This window comes from Felis catus, chromosome E1 (assembly GCF_018350175.1).
Source record: "Felis catus isolate Fca126 chromosome E1, F.catus_Fca126_mat1.0, whole genome shotgun sequence".
NCBI lineage: Eukaryota > Metazoa > Chordata > Mammalia > Carnivora > Felidae > Felis > Felis catus.
The window spans coordinates 18,954,498-18,971,383 of NC_058381.1; the positions used below are offsets into that span (position 1 = coordinate 18,954,498).

At 51.2% G+C, this 16,886-nt stretch overlaps 1 protein-coding gene across 14 annotated transcripts in view; it reads right to left on the reverse strand.

Annotated features, from left to right (window-relative positions):
- Positions 1 to 16,886, reverse strand: part of KSR1 (kinase suppressor of ras 1) — a 164,091-nt gene that overhangs the window by 87,290 nt on the left and 59,915 nt on the right. The window contains exon 1 of one of the 14 annotated variants that reach the window (XM_019817493.3): positions 13,064 to 13,231. The exons of 12 other annotated variants lie outside the window; for them this stretch is intronic. The gene's annotated coding sequence lies outside the window, so the exon portion shown is untranslated. Of the gene's footprint in view, positions 1 to 13,063; positions 13,232 to 16,886 lie in introns of those variants that run through there. One more of the 14 variants, XM_045045089.1, reaches the window with a different exon arrangement.

Sequence of the window (16,886 nt, forward strand, 5' to 3'; positions counted from 1 at the left end):
GAGATCCTGACCTGAGCCGAAAGTCAGATGCTCAACGGACTGAGCCCCCAGGTGCCCCTCTGCTAACACTTTTTAAGCCCATACTATTTCAAACCTCCTTCTAAACCTTCTAAGGCTAATGTTTCTAAGCCTAAGGCTTCCTGTTGGCTTCCAGAAAACCTACAAAAGGGAAAAGTATCCCTTCATCCTTCTTGGGACCACGTGGTGTCCAAAAACATTCCTTCAAAAGTCCTTTCAAATTTCAAAGGGCAGCTATGTTTTCATGAAGACCAGTTTGTCAATGTTTTTCTTTTTTGGTTTGTGCTTTTCATTTCCTAAAAAATTTTTGCCAAACCCACATTCACAAAGATGTACTCGTGTGCTCTATAAGTTTTGCAGTTTAATCTTTTTTGTTTAGGTGAGTCTATGATCTACAGAATTTGAAGTCAATTTTTGTATTCCAAGACTGTTTTTAAGTTGGATGTTTTAAAACTGGATCTTCCTTTGTGACCGGCACTGTGCTATGCACATTTTGTGTACTATCCCATCCAACAGCCACAAGAAACCTCTGATTGGTGCTATAATAGGTCCTTCTTGGATCCTCCAACCAGGACAGCTGATGCCACATGGAGCATGTCAGCTCTGCCACAACATAGGTTTATGTACTTGCTGTGGGATCCCAAGGGGACTGGGTCTTAACTATAGGGTGAGGTGCTAAGATCCTTGGGAAGGCATCAGCAAGCTGGGGTGGGCCATGCGGTATGGCACACAGACACAGGGTAAGGGGCTGAACCTGCACTTCAGGTGGGGGGCACAGCATGAGCAAAAGACCAGAGTAATGACAGAGCCTTTAAAAAAAAAAAAAAAAAAAAAAGACACAGCAAATAGCCAAAGAGTACAGAGGAGGGGGGAAAAACAGGAGACCAAAGTCAGCCCACTCATGCAGGTCCAGGAAGGTTCCAGAAGGTTCCAGAAGGCCACTCTAAAACATCTGCATGCAATTTCACAGGCATGGAGAGGGAAGCAAAGGAAAAAAACGTGATCAGATTTGCATTTTTGAACGATCATCATTCTGGAAACCATGTGGAGGACAGATTGAAGTGGGTGTGGAGAAACCAGAGAGACAGGAGAATCAATTAAAAAGCCACCGCAATTCAGCAAATGACGAGAACAAAAGGTAATTTAGTTAGTGGCAATGTGGGTGTAAGGGAAGGAGCAGATTCTAGAGAGGTTTTATTAGCATTTTTACTATAAAGAGAAGACTTCCCTGTTTGTCCAGGGAATTTCTGGCACGCCAACACCCTGGAATGCAGGAAGCTGAAGGGCTGAGTTTCTCCAGCAAAAAAGCTAACAGAGCAGAGAGCCCATGTGTCTGATTTACTGGGACTTGGTGCTTCACATGGGGGAGGGGGCCTGCTACCTGTTGGCAAAGCCACCTGTCCACGGGCAGCTCCCAGCCCAGGTATCTCCCCACCCCTGAGCGCTACCCCTTCCCCTCGTCCTGGGCAGAGGAGAACCCTGTACCTGCTGAGAGCAAAAGCCACTCCTCCACCAGTTCCATCTCCAACGTCCCTGCGGCCGGAGAGGTGGGTCAGAGAGACAGAGGCTACACAGGGGCAGCGTTTGCCCGGGGGGGGGGGGGGGGGGCAGACCTAAGAGAAGCTTTCTCCAGCCAGCCTAGGGCTACTGGTTCTGTCTGGCCCTCCCCAACCCATACGTGCAGGAAACATGCTACCCTATTAAGGGCAGTGGGTCCAGCTGGTCATGGGGATTAGCACCAGATAGATCCAAGTTCAAATCTCACCCCCACCCCTGGGTGGCTCAGTTGGTTGAGCCTCCGATTTCGGCTCAGGTCATGATCTCACGGTTCGTGGGTTCAAGTCCCACATCAGGCTCTGTGCTGACAGCTCAGAGCCTGGGGCCACTTCAGATTCTGTGTCTCCCTTGCTCTCAGCCCCTCTCCCGCTAGCGTGCTCCCTCTCTCCCTCTCTCTCTGAAAAGTGAATACACATTAAAAACTAATAATAAAAAAAATCTCACCCCCATGCTAAGCTAAGGGACCATGGGCAATTGACAGAATGTCTCTGAGCCTTTATTTCCTCTTTTGTAAAGGATGTGGGGAGGGGGGGCTCAAAAGGTGGCTGTGAGGACAAAAATGATAGAATACATGCCCAGCAGCTGGACTGCACATATCTGTCCCCATCTACCTTCTCTGCGGCCTCATTCGTGGGAAAGCCTGGGATCTGACAGCTGACGGGCAGACTGGGATCGGAGGTTGGGGGGAAGCCTCCAAAGGCAAGTGTCCCAATGCAGGTGTCGATGATTGATCTGTTGACACACGTGCAGTCTCCCCGCGGGAAAAGGGAGCACCGAGCGACAGAAACAAATAGCTCAGAGCGCGAGGTATTCTCCTCCAACCGCAAGCCGGGAGGGGACGGCATGATTTTCAGTCAGTAGATTAAAACCAAGCACTCCTAAACCACAGAGTCTCACTAGGGCCACTGCCCAGACGCCTCGTAGGGAGTCTGGGGGTCAGCTTGACAACACCGTCCACACCTCTTTTCATAAGCGATCTGTGAAGGCCATGACCTTCCTCATTATAAAATCTTCATAGCTCTCGTTTTATCTGGGCAGAGGAAGGTGTAAAATGTATGTATACGTATGGGGTTTGAGATGGAAATGCAGTGGGGCTGATGTGACGTCAGCTCTGGGAGACAAGGAGCAGTGGAAGACCACCCTCTCTAACGACTGGCCAAAGACCACCGGATTTCTCCGCCGAGCCCTGTGTGCCACAGCTGACAGGGCGCGAAGTGGGCTCACATCCTCCACAAGACCACTAGCTGAGAGCGAGGACAGGCTCAGATAACAGAAAGCCACTGACGAACCGGCCCAGGAATGCCAGCCAGCGGCAGTATGGCGAGGGATGGCCGGGCGCTCGGGCTTAAAGCCTAACAGACCCGAGTTCCAATCCCAGCCCTACCCGCTGTCCAGTTGCCTTAACATGAGCAGCTGAAGTGAACCTTTGTACGCCTCCATTTTTTTTTTTTAATTCTTTTTAATGTTTATTTATTTTTGAGACAGAGAGAGACAGAGCATGAATGGGGGAGGGTCAGAGAGAGGGAGACACAGAATCTAAGCAGACTCCAGGCTCTGAGCTGTCAGCACAGAGCCCGACGCGGGGCTCGAACTCACGGACTGTGAGATCATGACCTGAGCCGAAGTCAGATGCTTAATCAACTGAGCCACCCAGGTGCCCCTGTACGCCTCCATTTTCTTGTCTCTAACATGGGGTAATAACAGTACTGCCTTCACAGGAGGGAAATATAAAGTGCTTGGCTCTAGGCCTGGAAGACTGTTAACACTCATCACCAGCCACCTTTATAATAAAAATTCGAGTTCCGTGTTATCGTTGAAAGCAGCTAAACTGACATGTTTATTGCTTTAAGATTCTTAGACATGTTCCTGGGGCGCCTGGGGTGGCTCGGCGTCTGGCTCTTGACTTTGGCTCAGGTCATGATCTCACGGTTTGCTTGGGATCCTGTCTCTCCCTCTCTCTCTGCCCCTCCTCCGTCTGCTCTCTCTTGTCTCTGTCTCAAAACAAACTAAAATAAACTTTAAAAAAAGATTCCTTAAACACGTTCCTAAATGACTCCATTTACATGGCAAATCCCAAGCCACTCCCACGTGTTCCTTGAAAGGGGGCAAATGAAGACAAGGCCAGGTGAGGCAAGAGCACGCCAAAGGGCAGGGCCTTCCTGACCCTCTCTTTATTTCCAGGAAGCCAAGAGCAGGTCAACAACCGTACTACATGAACCCCTGTGAGGGGACGGAGCAGAAGAGGGAGGCAAACCAGGACCACTATTAAGATGCACACAACTGGGGGCACCCGGCTGGCTCAGTCGGTAGAGCAGGAGGCTCTTGACTTAAAAAAATTAAAAAATAAACTTTTTTTTTTTTTTTAAAGACGCACACAACTTGAGGAAGCAAGACAAGGAGAGCAGGGGAGGGGCGGGCAGAGCAACCACCGGGGCCTGGCACACAGGCTGTTAACGGGCGCTATTCTTTGACACAGCTTAAAGACACATGCTCGAGCACACCTGCCACCCTGGACGAGCTCCAGCTGGGCAGAGAGGACCCATTTCCAAACAAACAGAGCAGGTGGCCTGCCAACCTCCCAGGAAATCAACTGACCGCAACTTATTGCAGAAATTAGGTAAATCACACCGACACGACGTTTAACATGGGCCAGACACCCTTTAAGTGCTTCGTATATATTGTCACTTACGCCTCAGAACAAACCTGTGAGGCAGGCCCTAACACCAACCCCATGTCACAGGGGGGTAACTGAGGCCAAGGAGCAGTCCCAAGTCACATAGCTAGTAAATGGCAGAGGGAAAATCTGAACCCAGGCAGTTTACCTGCTGAGTCCACGCTCTAAGCACAGGCTCTATGACATCCTTGATTGACTGACGTGTTTGGGGCACCCACTGGGAGCCAGGCCAGCGCGGAACATCTTTGTATGAGGATCCTCACTTATAAACAAGGACTCAGAGAACCCAGAGTCTTGGGTTGAGAGCCAACTTAAACCCAGGAGGACCTAATGCCCCACCGCTGCCCCTCCTGACTCAACGCACTGGGTTTCATCTTATCCTAGGCCGCCCTACACCAAGCTCTACCCACTGTGCTCTACCGGCATTGGCATAGGTAGGCACATCGCTTGTGCTACGCCCAGACCCAGGTGAGACTCTGCCACCTGGCCAGTAGGAGGCCAGAACCTTCTAGAAGGCCTAGAGGACCAGTGGAACCTGGAAGAAAATCTCCCAGCCTTAAGCCCCTTCCTCCACACACAGTCCTTCCCTCCTCAGTGGCCTACTCCTTCCTACCTGTCCACAGAGAGACACAGAGCAAGACACTACTGCTGGGTCTCCAACTGCAAGAGCTGTGCACATTTAGCCGTCTGACATAATAGCTCGAGGTAGAGAGATGCACCCAGGCTCTTGCATCAGACCCGATTTCACTCACACACAGACCTCAGGGCAAGCAGTGAGCCCTGTGGGCAGAGCTGGCCACACCTCAGCCCCACTCTGCCGTGCAAGACGGCACCTGCCTCACATCCCCAAGGAGTCCGGTTCTCTGAAAGTCCCTTTCCCGGTGACCCAAATACTTGAATTCACCCTCCAGATGCAGAGAAAACTCCAGACAAACCCTGAAGGGCTCCGGATCTCCTGCCTGCCAGTCTTTGCAGTCACCCCTGGCCGAGGACCGTGCCAACCAGGAGGAGCTGTTGGCAGGATTCGACCCTTCTTGAGATCTCTGAAATATCTTTAAACCACAAAATCCTACAGTGTTCTAAAATTAGAAGAGCCTTTAAGGTCACTTCACATATGTAATGAACGAGGAAACGAAGGCCCAGGGCAGGACAGAGACCTAGTCATACAGAAAGTCAAAAGGCAGTGCCAGGACAGACTTCCCGGTCTCCTGGGTCCCGTCCAGCGCTCTTCCCTCACTCCTGGATGGCCGAAGGCCTGGGTTCAACCTGCTGCGTGAACAAGAAGCTTAGCTGGGCCTCTGGTTCCCTATTCTTACTTAGCAAATTCGGGACTATTTACAGAAGTGTATAAATGCTAACTCATGTCATTGGAGGAGGTGTTATCATACCCACATGGGGACGAAAGTATGACACTGAGACAAACAACTGTCCGGGGCAGGGTGTGAGCCCAGGCAGTGTGCCTCCATAGCCCAAGCCCTGGGCTTTCGGGGCCTTTGTAACTGCAGCCCCTCAAGCAGGATCTTGGCGTCAGGACCTCAATGGCATGCCCCGAGCAGCTCTTCAGAGCAGTGGGGCTGAAGACAATTCGAGAACTGCTCCCATCCTGGCAGCTCTATAGGACTAATCCAGGACTGATCTGCCACACAGGACCCAAGTCTGGGACCAGCCAGGAAACGGACCCGGGTGTTCACGACAAACTCCTACGGGGACCTAGGAGAGAGACCTGAGCTTACTACCGGGGAGGGCGGCTCTGCCGGGTCTGAGGCCTGTGGCCCCTGCAAAGGCTAAGCCTTTCCTCCCCTGCGTCCTCTGCACCCCGGCGCCTAGGAGGGCAGGAGGGGCTGGCCAGGCGACCCCGAGGTCCCAACGCCCACAGGCCATGATTCTGCACTCCTGTGCGGCCTCCTCAAGGTGAGCATTTGAGTTTTCCTCCTACGAAGGAAGCCATTTCTCAACACGTTGCTACACACGGATACTGAGAAACATGAACCAAGAGGCAAATGGGGCACCAGCCACAAAGGGAACAGAACGGAACAGGAGGGGAAGGGCTGGTACAGCTCTCTTACGCTGGGAGCGCAGCTTAGAGAAGCTCGAGAAACACTGTGCACAACCTGTACATCCCCGTTCACAAGAGTGACACAGTGGGAACAACCCACAGACCCACCTGGGAAAGCAGCGCCGAGTGGGTTACGGCAGAACCACTTAACGATACCATTAAACCGTTGAACAAGTTTACAAAAACACAGGGAGCTTTTCTGTGTTATTCTACTGAGTGACGAAGGCGGGCCCAAAGAATCGCAGGAGAGATGCTCACAACACGTTGGCCTCGAAACTGCAGCTAAAAGAAAACATGGCAGAATGTCAGCCACGAGCAAGACGCGTCTCAGTGGGAGGGCTACAGGTCATCATTTTCTTCCTTCTACTTCTCTGTTTTCCAAATGTTCTAGAATGACCGCATACTGATTTTTTGTAAGGTGATTAGCGGTAATTCTACAGTTTAAATTGTCAAACGAGGAAAATGGAGGGTGATGGGGATTCTGTTCCAGGAAGGGGACAAAAGTCTGGGCAGGCAGCCAGCCTACCTGATGCAGAGCTGTGCGGGGGCCACCACGGCCAGCCTTCCCACGAAAGCCCTGAAAGGATCAGATGGAGCAAAACCTCACTGATTCAGAAGGGAAAGAGGAAGAAAGGAAGAAAACGATGCGACAAGATGACATTAGATTCATTTTGCTGATTTTTTTTTTTTTTTAAGAACCATGTGTATCCATCCATCCATATCGAGCACCTGCTAGTCACCCAGCACCGTGCCAGGCCCTCCAGGTAATACAGAAACGCGTAAGACCCAGGGCGCCTGGGTGGCTCAGCTGGTTAAGCGTCCGACTTCAGCTCAGGTCATGATTTCAGGGTTCAGGAGTTCGAGCCCCACATCGGGCTCTGCGCTGACAGCTCAGAGCCTGGAGCCTGCTTCGGATTTTATGTCTCCTTCGCTCTCTGTCCCTCCCCTGCTCACACTCTGTATCTCTCTCTCAAAAACAAACTAAATTAAAACAAACTTCCAGCTTCAGAGAAACGGCAGGTAGCAGGAAAGGGGTCATGAAAAAGGCGGGCTCTGGAATGGGTCTTGAAGAACGAGGCAGAGCCCACAACAGGGTCTGTAAAATAGCCAAGGAAACATACTCACTCCTCTCAAAGGAAGGTTCTAGACCCGGGCGATCCTAACAAACCCTTGCACCATAATCACAAGCAAGGAAACATGACATGAAAACAAATGGGAGTTGTGGCAAGGCCGTAGAGCCACTCCAAATGGTCCCCGGCGGGCGCGGTGGCGGGAGTGCAGAGCTGGACAGCCAGCCTTCCGGGAAGAGAGCGGAGAAGCAGGCGGTGGCCTTACAAAGTGGCGCTGATTCCGCTTCTAGGAATATGTCCTAAAGAAACAAATTAAGCATGCGCGCAGGGCTATTCACAGAAGCGGATCTTAAAATAGCCACCCACGGGGAAGTGGGGAACTACATTTTGGTGTGTTTCTATAGCAGAAAACTGCAGCAACTTAAAATTCCCATTTTTTAAAGAACATTTGGGGCACCTGGGTGGCTCAGTCAGTTAAGCGTCTGACTTCAGCTCAGGTCACGATCTCACAGCTCGTGAGTTCGAGCCCCATGTCGGGCTCTGTGCTGACAGCTCAGAGCCTGGAGCCTGCTTTGGATTCTGTGACTTCCTCTCTCTCTCTCTCTCTCTCTCTCTCCCTCCCCTGCTCATGCTCTGTCTCTCTCAGTCTCTCCAAAAATAAATAAACGTTAAAAAAAAACATTTTTTTAATTAAAAAAAAAAGAATATTTAATGACATGGGCGATGCCTGTGATATTACAGCCAGGTAACAACTCAAGGGAAGAAAACTACATTTACGCTACAATCCCAATCTATCCTTAAGCCATTTTAAAAGCATTCATTTTTCTTTTTTCAGCTTTGCTGAGGTCAATTTAGTTTCTAGCAAAATAAATGTATCAAAATTTAAACACTGGAAATACAGAATCTTATTTTGAGATTTTTTTTTTTTTGCATTTTCTCTAAGAACATGTGTTCTTTTCATAAACACGTAACGTTATTCAAAAATGAAAGAATGATAGAAGGGATTTTAGTGGGAGGAGAAGGGGGCATTGCAGACAGAGAACAGCAGAAGTCAAAAGTAAAGACCAGGCCTATCTGTGGAGGAGAAAGGACCAAACTTTGGGGTCAGACAGAGCTGGGCTCAAATTCTGGATCCATTATTTTCTGGCCATGTGACCCATGTGAGGGGGGTGGGGGGGTGGGGGGGTGGGGGGGGGGGTGAGGGGGGTGAGGGGGGGTGGGGGGGGTGAGGGGAGGGGAGGGGAGGGGGGGTGAGGGGGGTGAGGGGGGGTATCAACTCTCTCTCAGAAGTCAACAAAGTCCAATCCCTTTCTACTGACCAAACAAAATCCACTCTGGATGCACACAGGTGAGGGAGGAATACTCATTTATGAAACACACCATGGATATTAAGAAGGGAATTTGGGGAAAACAAAAAGTGTCCCATTAAGCCAGCGTACAATGCACCCCCATTTCAGAAACATCACACTCTGAAAAGGTATCTGTCCTAAAATCTAGAAAACATGAACGTTTCTTCCAAGGATGGTGACAACCAGGATTAGACCTGGTCTAATGTTGTTCTTATGTTTCTTGGGTGGTCTGACTTGTGTCCAAAACGAGGAAATGGGCAAGAAGTCAGTTTCTAGTTCCTAAGCAGACCTGTTATGCTATAGGGGTGAGGCCCCACCTTCCACAGTTCTGGATTAGAGAGTACGGCTCTCATTCTCCCTGGAACCCATCTTTCTCTCTCCCCTTCTCCTTCTCCCCTTCTCCTTCTCTCCTTCCTTCTCTCTCTCTCTCTCTCTCTCTCTCTCTCATCTTACATTTAGGAAGAGAATTTAGGCAAAATTCTCAACAGCAAGTTTTGCCAGCGTACCTGGGGTGTGTCCTTGGCCCCGACCACTCCATCATCTTTTCAGATGAAGAAAGCACCAGAAATGCCAAGGTCAGCTGCCTAAGAGCAAGCAGACACGCTCTGGAAAAGCTTAAGATTTGGAAGGGATCCTCAGAAAGAAATGGCAAACTATAAGCAATCAAGAGCCCCATCCCCCCCCTCCAAATGCCACGCTTTGGCAAACCCAACAAGATAAATCTTCAGAAGAGGAGACGGAAGCTCAGATCAGTCCCCAATTAAATTTAATCACAGCGGCTAATCCTTCTACGGTGCCTACCATGTGCCAAGCACAGGTCTGAGCACTTAACATGTGATAAGTCACTTATCCTCACAACAGAAGAAGAAATATGCACAGAGAGGTTACATAACTTGCCCGAGGTCAGGGCCAGAACTAGTCCTTTATCTCAGCTGAAAGAGGGTGCCTCTGCCTTTGGGGAGACACAGCACAGCTGTGCACAGGGCACATGCCTGGCAAAAGGGGGAGGCCTGGATTTCAGCATCTCTCAGCCCCTTGTGCAGTACACAACCTGGTTGACTACAGCCTGCCCCATCCAAAGTAGTAAGTGGATACAGTTTACTATTAAATAAGTGGTATGCAAATTAACGAAAGCCAGGATTTTTGAAGCACTGATTTGGGTGACTGAGAGCATTCAATTCTGTGTGTCTAGAATGATCAGATTTTCAGCCGTGCTAGGAATGCCCCGACAGTTACAACTTCATGGGCCGAGACTTTAACTCTTTCATCATTTCTAACGAGCATATTCTAGAATATATCCCATCTATCTCTGCAGCTTAGGAAAGAGCACCAAATACAATTTAGCCTTGTCTGAACTCCACTATCACCCCTGCCCAGGACCCCACAGCCCCTGCCTTTTCCTGACACCCAGCCTGTGCCTCCTGATCTCGGATAACCAATCTCTCTCTGCTTCATTAATTGCTCTTGGAGAAAACTAAACGTGCAAGTGGGTTGAATCTCCTCAAAGTTTTGGGTTTGAACCTCCTTCCCGTGGCTTAGCAGTTCTCTTATTTGCTTCTACCTAACTGCTTGTCCTTGATCCCGGGGTCTCGCTGCTTCCCGCTGTATGAGACCCGACACAGAGCAGTTTGCCTCGCTGCATCCCTTGGAATTCATCATCTCCCATGGTCACCTCCTTCCTTCGGAAGGCAGCTGGGGGTAGGAGAAGTGGGGTCTAGCTGTCCTTCGGCCTCTCAACCCTCATTCAAGTCTTTCTGACTTTAAGAAAACACGTTCCCAGTTAAGTGTCCGACTTCAGCTCAGGTCGTGATCTGGCTGTTTGTGGGTTCGAGCCGCACGTCGGGCTCTGTGCGGACGGCTCAGAGCCTAGAGCCTGGAGCCCGCTTCAGGTTCCGTGTCTCCCTCTCTCTCTGCCCCTCCCTGACTCACACTGTCTCTCAAAAAATGAATAAACATTTTTAAAAGCTTAAACAACACAAAACACCTTCCCTCCTCTTCCTTCAGGCCCAAAGGTCCTGACACCATCCCTCAGCTGTTGGTTTCTTAGTATTCCATCTGTCTCGGGCTCTCCACCTCATCTGCTCTTGCAGATGCCCCCAGCCTTCGTCTTACTTCCACGTGCATCTTCTTGACCTCACTAGGGCATCTGGCACAGGGAGCCCCTCCCCCTCCACGACATGCCTGCCCCCCGGCTTCCTGGTTGTCCTTCTCCTCTGACGGCTCAGCAGGCTCCTTCCCAGGACGCCCACCACCACCTGTATACCGACACCGCCTTAACCCTTAACCGGAAACTCTGGACCCCACCCCCCTCCACGAGCTCCAGGCCCATCTGTGTAACTCGTGAATGGACAGCTTGCCTGCGTGGCCCAGAGGCACCTCACACTCGGCAGGTCTGAGCCACCCTCATTCTCTCTTGCCTTTCGTCATCTAGTTGCCTCCCACTTCCCACTCTCCCTACCAGAACGCTGATCATTTGTTGGCCCGTTTCCAGCCTCTCGTGCAGGTAGGTGCAGCTGTTTGACTAACGTCTGGCCAATGACATCTAAATGGAAGCGTCATATGGTAATTGCAAAAAGAATAGTTAAAGAACACATCTTTCCCCACTTCACCCACCCACTCCCTGGAAAGATGATGTGATAGCTGGAGCTCCAGCAGCTATCCTGGGACATGAGGACAAGGAATGGCAGAGGGGGTGAGCTGGAAGGAATGTGACTTCCCGATGTCTTTGCGGATCCACTACACCAACCCAGGGCTACCTACCTCCAGACCTCTTTTATGTGTAAGAAAATTAACCTGTTTGAATCACTGTGGTTTTACTTTGCTGATGTCACTGTGAATAAAGCTGAATATAATTTTACTAATATTCCATCCAAAGTGGTCTTCTTTTGCACTCCTTGTCTTGGTCAATAACATCAACATTCATATCTGGGGGCTCCTGGCTATTGATTTGCAAATTTTCCCTACTAGGTTATAAGCAACTAACTGACAGGGAAGGTCTCTCATTTTTTAAATAAAATACTTCAAACATCCAAAAAAAGAGAGGGATATAATATATATTCACCACTAGATTTAACAAATGTTAACATTTTATCATATTTGCTTCAGGCATTCTTAATAAGAAATGAAACATTACAGGGGCCCCTGGGTGGCTCAGTTAAGAGTCCGACTTCGGCTCAGGTCATGATCTCACAGTTCGTGGGTCGTGTCAGGCTCGTGCTGACAGCTTAGAGCCTGAAGCGTGCTTCAGATTCTGTCTCCCTCTCTCTCTGCCCTCCCCTGCTTGCTCGCGCACTCTCTCTCAAAAATAAATAAAAACATTAAAAAAAATTTTTTAAAAAGAAATGAAACATTACAGTAAGGTTAAAATTCCCCTTACGGTCCTCCCAGAACCTTCTACTTCCTCTCCCTCCCCACAGGCAGCCACAACAGTGAAACTGGCGGGTATCTTGCCTCTCTAGGATTTTATATTTTTTTGCTACATTGTCTTGATTGTTTTAACTTTACAGAAACGGCTATCATTACTACACAGATTCTGCAACTTGACTTTCTACCAATCTTCTCTTAAACGTAGCTGGCGATGGCTGATTCATGTACCTCGATCTCTGAACAGCTTTACATTATGTAAATACGCCATCATTGATTGACCTATTTCCCTGCTGACAGGCAATTAGTTGTTCCCAGCTTTTCATAATCAAAAGCACTGTGATGTGCATCTTTGAGCGCCTGCTTGGTAGTTTTTCTAACACAGACACTAGAGTCGCGAAATTTCTGGCTACCGGGCACGTGCATCCCCCTAACTTTATGAAATATAGTCAACTTCCTTTTTAGAGTAGCTGTGCCCACTCGCAGGCGCGGTGTGAGAGAGGGGCCTTCCCCCCCCCCCCCCCAGCCATACCACATTTATCTCCGAACCACCAATTCCTACCTAACATGATGGTGGCAGGAAATACTCCCATTTGCCTCCATATCCATCCTCCCCACCAGGAACATGCCCCTGAATACTCTGAATTAGCTACAGCAGACACCCAGGAACACCCTCAGCCCGTGCTCCTCTCCCCAAAAGGCTGCCTGGCTGCTGCTATGTGGGGACAGACCCCTTTACAGACAGCAACCGAGCTGGGCAGCCAATATTCAGAATGGGTGTCTACATTATTCTCCCCGTATCAGATCTCCCTGCAAGGTGGATACAGACTCTTTTCCTTCCTGCAGCATTTGGTGCAAAAAAAGTCCTCTGTATCCACTCCCCCACAATCACTTCATACGAAACCCACACCCTCAAGGCCTTCCCCCCAAGCCAACGTGAATACAGAAAAGGACAGTTTGGGGGTGTCTGACCCACCGCGAGCCCTCCGTGTCTTCCCCCGAGTTCTCCAACCGCTGGAAAGAAGCAATCGCATCTTGGGTGGTGGCTTGTGAGTATCTCCTGATAAAGGAAAGTCCCAGGCAGAGAGAGGGGCCAACTTGTTTATTTCCAAACACAAGCCAGAGATTCCAGCTGCGACAAGTATCCTGGATCTTTGCCCCTGCCAAAGGGAGCTGAGTGGGAGGGCCAGGGGGAGGGAGGGCTGGGGCTGCACAGGAGGAGCTGCGGTTGTCCTTTAGGTAAGCCAGTCTTCCTGAGACCAAGGACACAGCCCCTTCCCAGTCTTGTTTGTCCTGACTCTGCCTGGCCATGCGTTTTTCATCTGGACTCGCTTCAGATGCAGAAGGGTAGATGGGAGGACGACAGAACCCCCCTGGACAGGCATCCACCCCCCCCCCCCACGCCACCAACATTTACTGAACGCCTGCTCTGTCCAGGCACTGGTTTATAACAATGGCTATAACCCCAGGAAGCTCACAGCCCAGAAAATAAATAACTGCGCTATGTGAAAGGATGCAATGTAAACAATGTGCGAGATAAAGAGAGCGCGGAGAACAACGGGAAGACTAAACACTAATTGGGAGCTGCTGGCAAGCCTTCCGGGACAAAGCGACGCTAAGCTTGGTCTCCCTACCAGCATGGGTGACAAGCAGACAATTTATTAGCAACATCATCCCAAACAACCGTGCTCCTTTCCCACAACCATGAACACAAGGAGTAACGAGGCAGCAGTCGGCGCTTGGGAGAAAGGCTGAGTCCCACAGCGGAGTCCCGGTTCTAACCCAGTCTGCCCCTACCAGGGTAGCCCCGGCCACCTCGTCATCCTCCTTGTAGGCAAACCCAAGGGCGGGACAAGTGACTGGAACAGTCTTCTCGGCTCTGGTGTTGTGACGATGTTCTCGTCCCTCATCACGTATAGGATCACCGGGAGAGGGTACAGACATATCGGTGCCCGGGACCCACCCCAGAGGTGTGAAGTCAATCTGTCCGCGGCTGTGCCCCCAACCGCAGGTTTTAAAAAGGTGGGGGCGCCTGGGTGGTTCAGTCAGTCAAGTGTCCGACTCTTGATTTCAGCTCAGGTCATGATTTCACGGTTCCTGCGTCAGGCTCTGCGCCGAGGTCACGGAGCCTGCTTGGGATTCTCTCTCTCCCTCTCTCTCTGCCCCTCCCCTGCCTGTTCACTCTCTCTCTCGCTCTCAAAATAAACTTCAAAAAATGCACATTTATAAAAGCATACCAGGTGATTTAAATGTGCAGACAAGGGGGCGCCTGGGTGGCTCAGTCGGTTGAGCAGCCAACTTCAGCTCAGGTCATGATCTCGCGGTCCGTGGGTTCAAGCCCCGCGTCGGGCTCTGTGCTGACAGCTCGGAGCCTGGAGCCTGCTTCGGATTCTGTGTCTCCCTCTCTCTGACCCTCCCCCATTCATGCTCTGTCTCTGTCTCAAAAATAAATAAACGTTAAAAAAAAAAAATGTGCAGACAAGGTTAAGAGCCACTGTGGCAAACAATGTTCTGGGAGGGTAGCGGCCACCAGTGCTGGAAGGCTGAGAAGCCCATTTCACAAGACTGACTTGTCCACGGCACTTCCCGCATCAGAAAGCTGACGGAGGCCACCGGCACCTCGGTCCTGGTGCCGTTCTCACACGGATGTAATGATTTAAGGTCCAATCCTCCAAGAGTCCAGTTAGGAAGAAAGGCAAATGGAAAATACTACACTGTCTCCAAAGCTCACCTGCCCTCTACCTGCTCTCGGCCGGCTAGATACCCTCTCGTGGGGGTGGGTCTCCCCCTCTCCTTTCGTCTCCTGGGGAAACAGGTAACCACAGGCTAAAGGCAGCCTTCCCTGCTGTCCGCGGAGCAGAGGGTCCCCTCCCTGTCAGGGAGCCCCTGGGGGGAACACAGAAGGAGTTGCAGGCGGCTGGGGGTCGGGTGAAGGCTGGGAATCTCGGGCAAGCACAGCCTGGCCTCCTGCCTCTGAGTCAGCAGGCCTCTTTCAGACAAAGGGGCAGAAGAACAAAGCTCTATTGTGCTCGGCATGGAGAAGCCAACGAGACAAGGAGACTTCAGGGCCAACAGGGGCGTTATTAGCATTTTATTTATGTATGTATGTATGTATGTATCTATCTATCTATCTGCATTTTATGTAACTGTGACACTTAGTGGACACAGCACTCTGCGTGTGTCGGGCACAGTCCAAAGCCCTTCCACAATATATTAACTCGTTCAGTTTCTGGCCACACGTTCGGAGGTTTATGCTTTCCAAGGTCCCTGCCCAGGGAAGGGAGGCATGTAACCCTCCCTCGTGCACAGGCGCCGGAACCATCACCGAAGGGTGCCGTCTACCTCCCGTGCTCGGCTACCGTCCGGCCTGCGGCAAGGTCCACGCGCCACCCGGATCTAGGGGCGCACCCCAGATGGGAACGGGCACTTTGTCACGGCAAGGGAGAAAGAATCTGGGCGCCACACTCCACTTGCTACATGAACTTGGGCAAGTTCTGGCCTCAGTCAAGTGCCTAAGGAAAGGCTATATAGTGAAGGGAGGCGTCACTCCAGAGACAGCGGGAGCCCTGCGACCTTCAGTGTGCCACAGACTAGCCATCGCCATCTGGCTTCTCGTTCCCGGCACCATGCCACCTCGGGCCAGGAAGTCAGAGAGGAAACCGTGCTGACACCCCAGAGGCACCCGATGCTTTGCGTTACTGAGACTCAGTTTCCTCAGCTGTAAAATGGGTATGAGGAAGATTGTGGCTGAGCTAAACACCCGTGAAGGGACTTCCTGTCCTTCCGCCTCTGGGAGCCCTAAGAGAGTGGTTGATTGAACTCCAACAGTGCCCCATGCTTCAAGCCCCAGGGCAGGCCTGGACCTGTGTTTGGACAGTGGAAAACTAGAAGGGCAGAGGCACCCAGATGCGCACATCTGAGGGCTGCAGACTCACTGGGGGATGTTAAGGGGTGGGGCCGCTCACGTAATTTACTACGCTCATTAGTCAAAAGCCTCATTTCCAAATCATCAGGACTGCCCCCTCTGCGGGGGAACCACAGCCGGGGTTTCAATTTGCTGACCACCACAAGCCACTGTCTGTGGAGGCCTCTGGTCAGGCATCACCCCGCCCACCCCACCCCTCACCAGCAGCAGCCTGCAAGGCCCAGAAGGGAGTTCTGCAGCCCAAAGTGGCTTCAGGGCCAAGCCATGCTGGGGCTCAGGTCAGCCCTGCCACCTCGGGGCAACGTGACCTGGACAGATCACCCAGTATCTGAGCCACAATATCCTCGGCTCAGGGTTACTGATAGATACGTGTATCCTACCACAGTGTCCAACCAGGGCAGGCCGCGTGAACGTCCGTTCCCTTGAAGGCTCTTTCCAGTCTGTTAGCCACTGAAGCACAACTGAGGGATGTGGAACCTTCCAGCGCTACTGAGATCATGTCCTTCGTCGGGGTAGGGGGTGCTGCCGCACCTTCTCTCCCCTTTTACCATCACAGCGTTCAGCTCTCCCCACTCTTGCCAAAAGCTTCCTGCTCCCACTTGCGCTTTCCCACAGGACTCGTCAGCACAGAACATCGGTGGTTAACGCGCACGTCCACCCCCCTCAACACACTCTGAGGGCCCGGCAAGGACAGGCTCCGGGTCCCCGGCGGTCCCCTGGTAGGGAGGAGGCACTCAGATGACAGACGGACAGGTGGGTGGACCAGGATGACCAGAAACTGGGGAACGTCAACGCTTCCCAGAGAAAATATGGAAAGAAAACCTTCAAAGTACCTTCGGCCTTTTCTTTTCCCTTTAAGAATATTAAAGCTCGT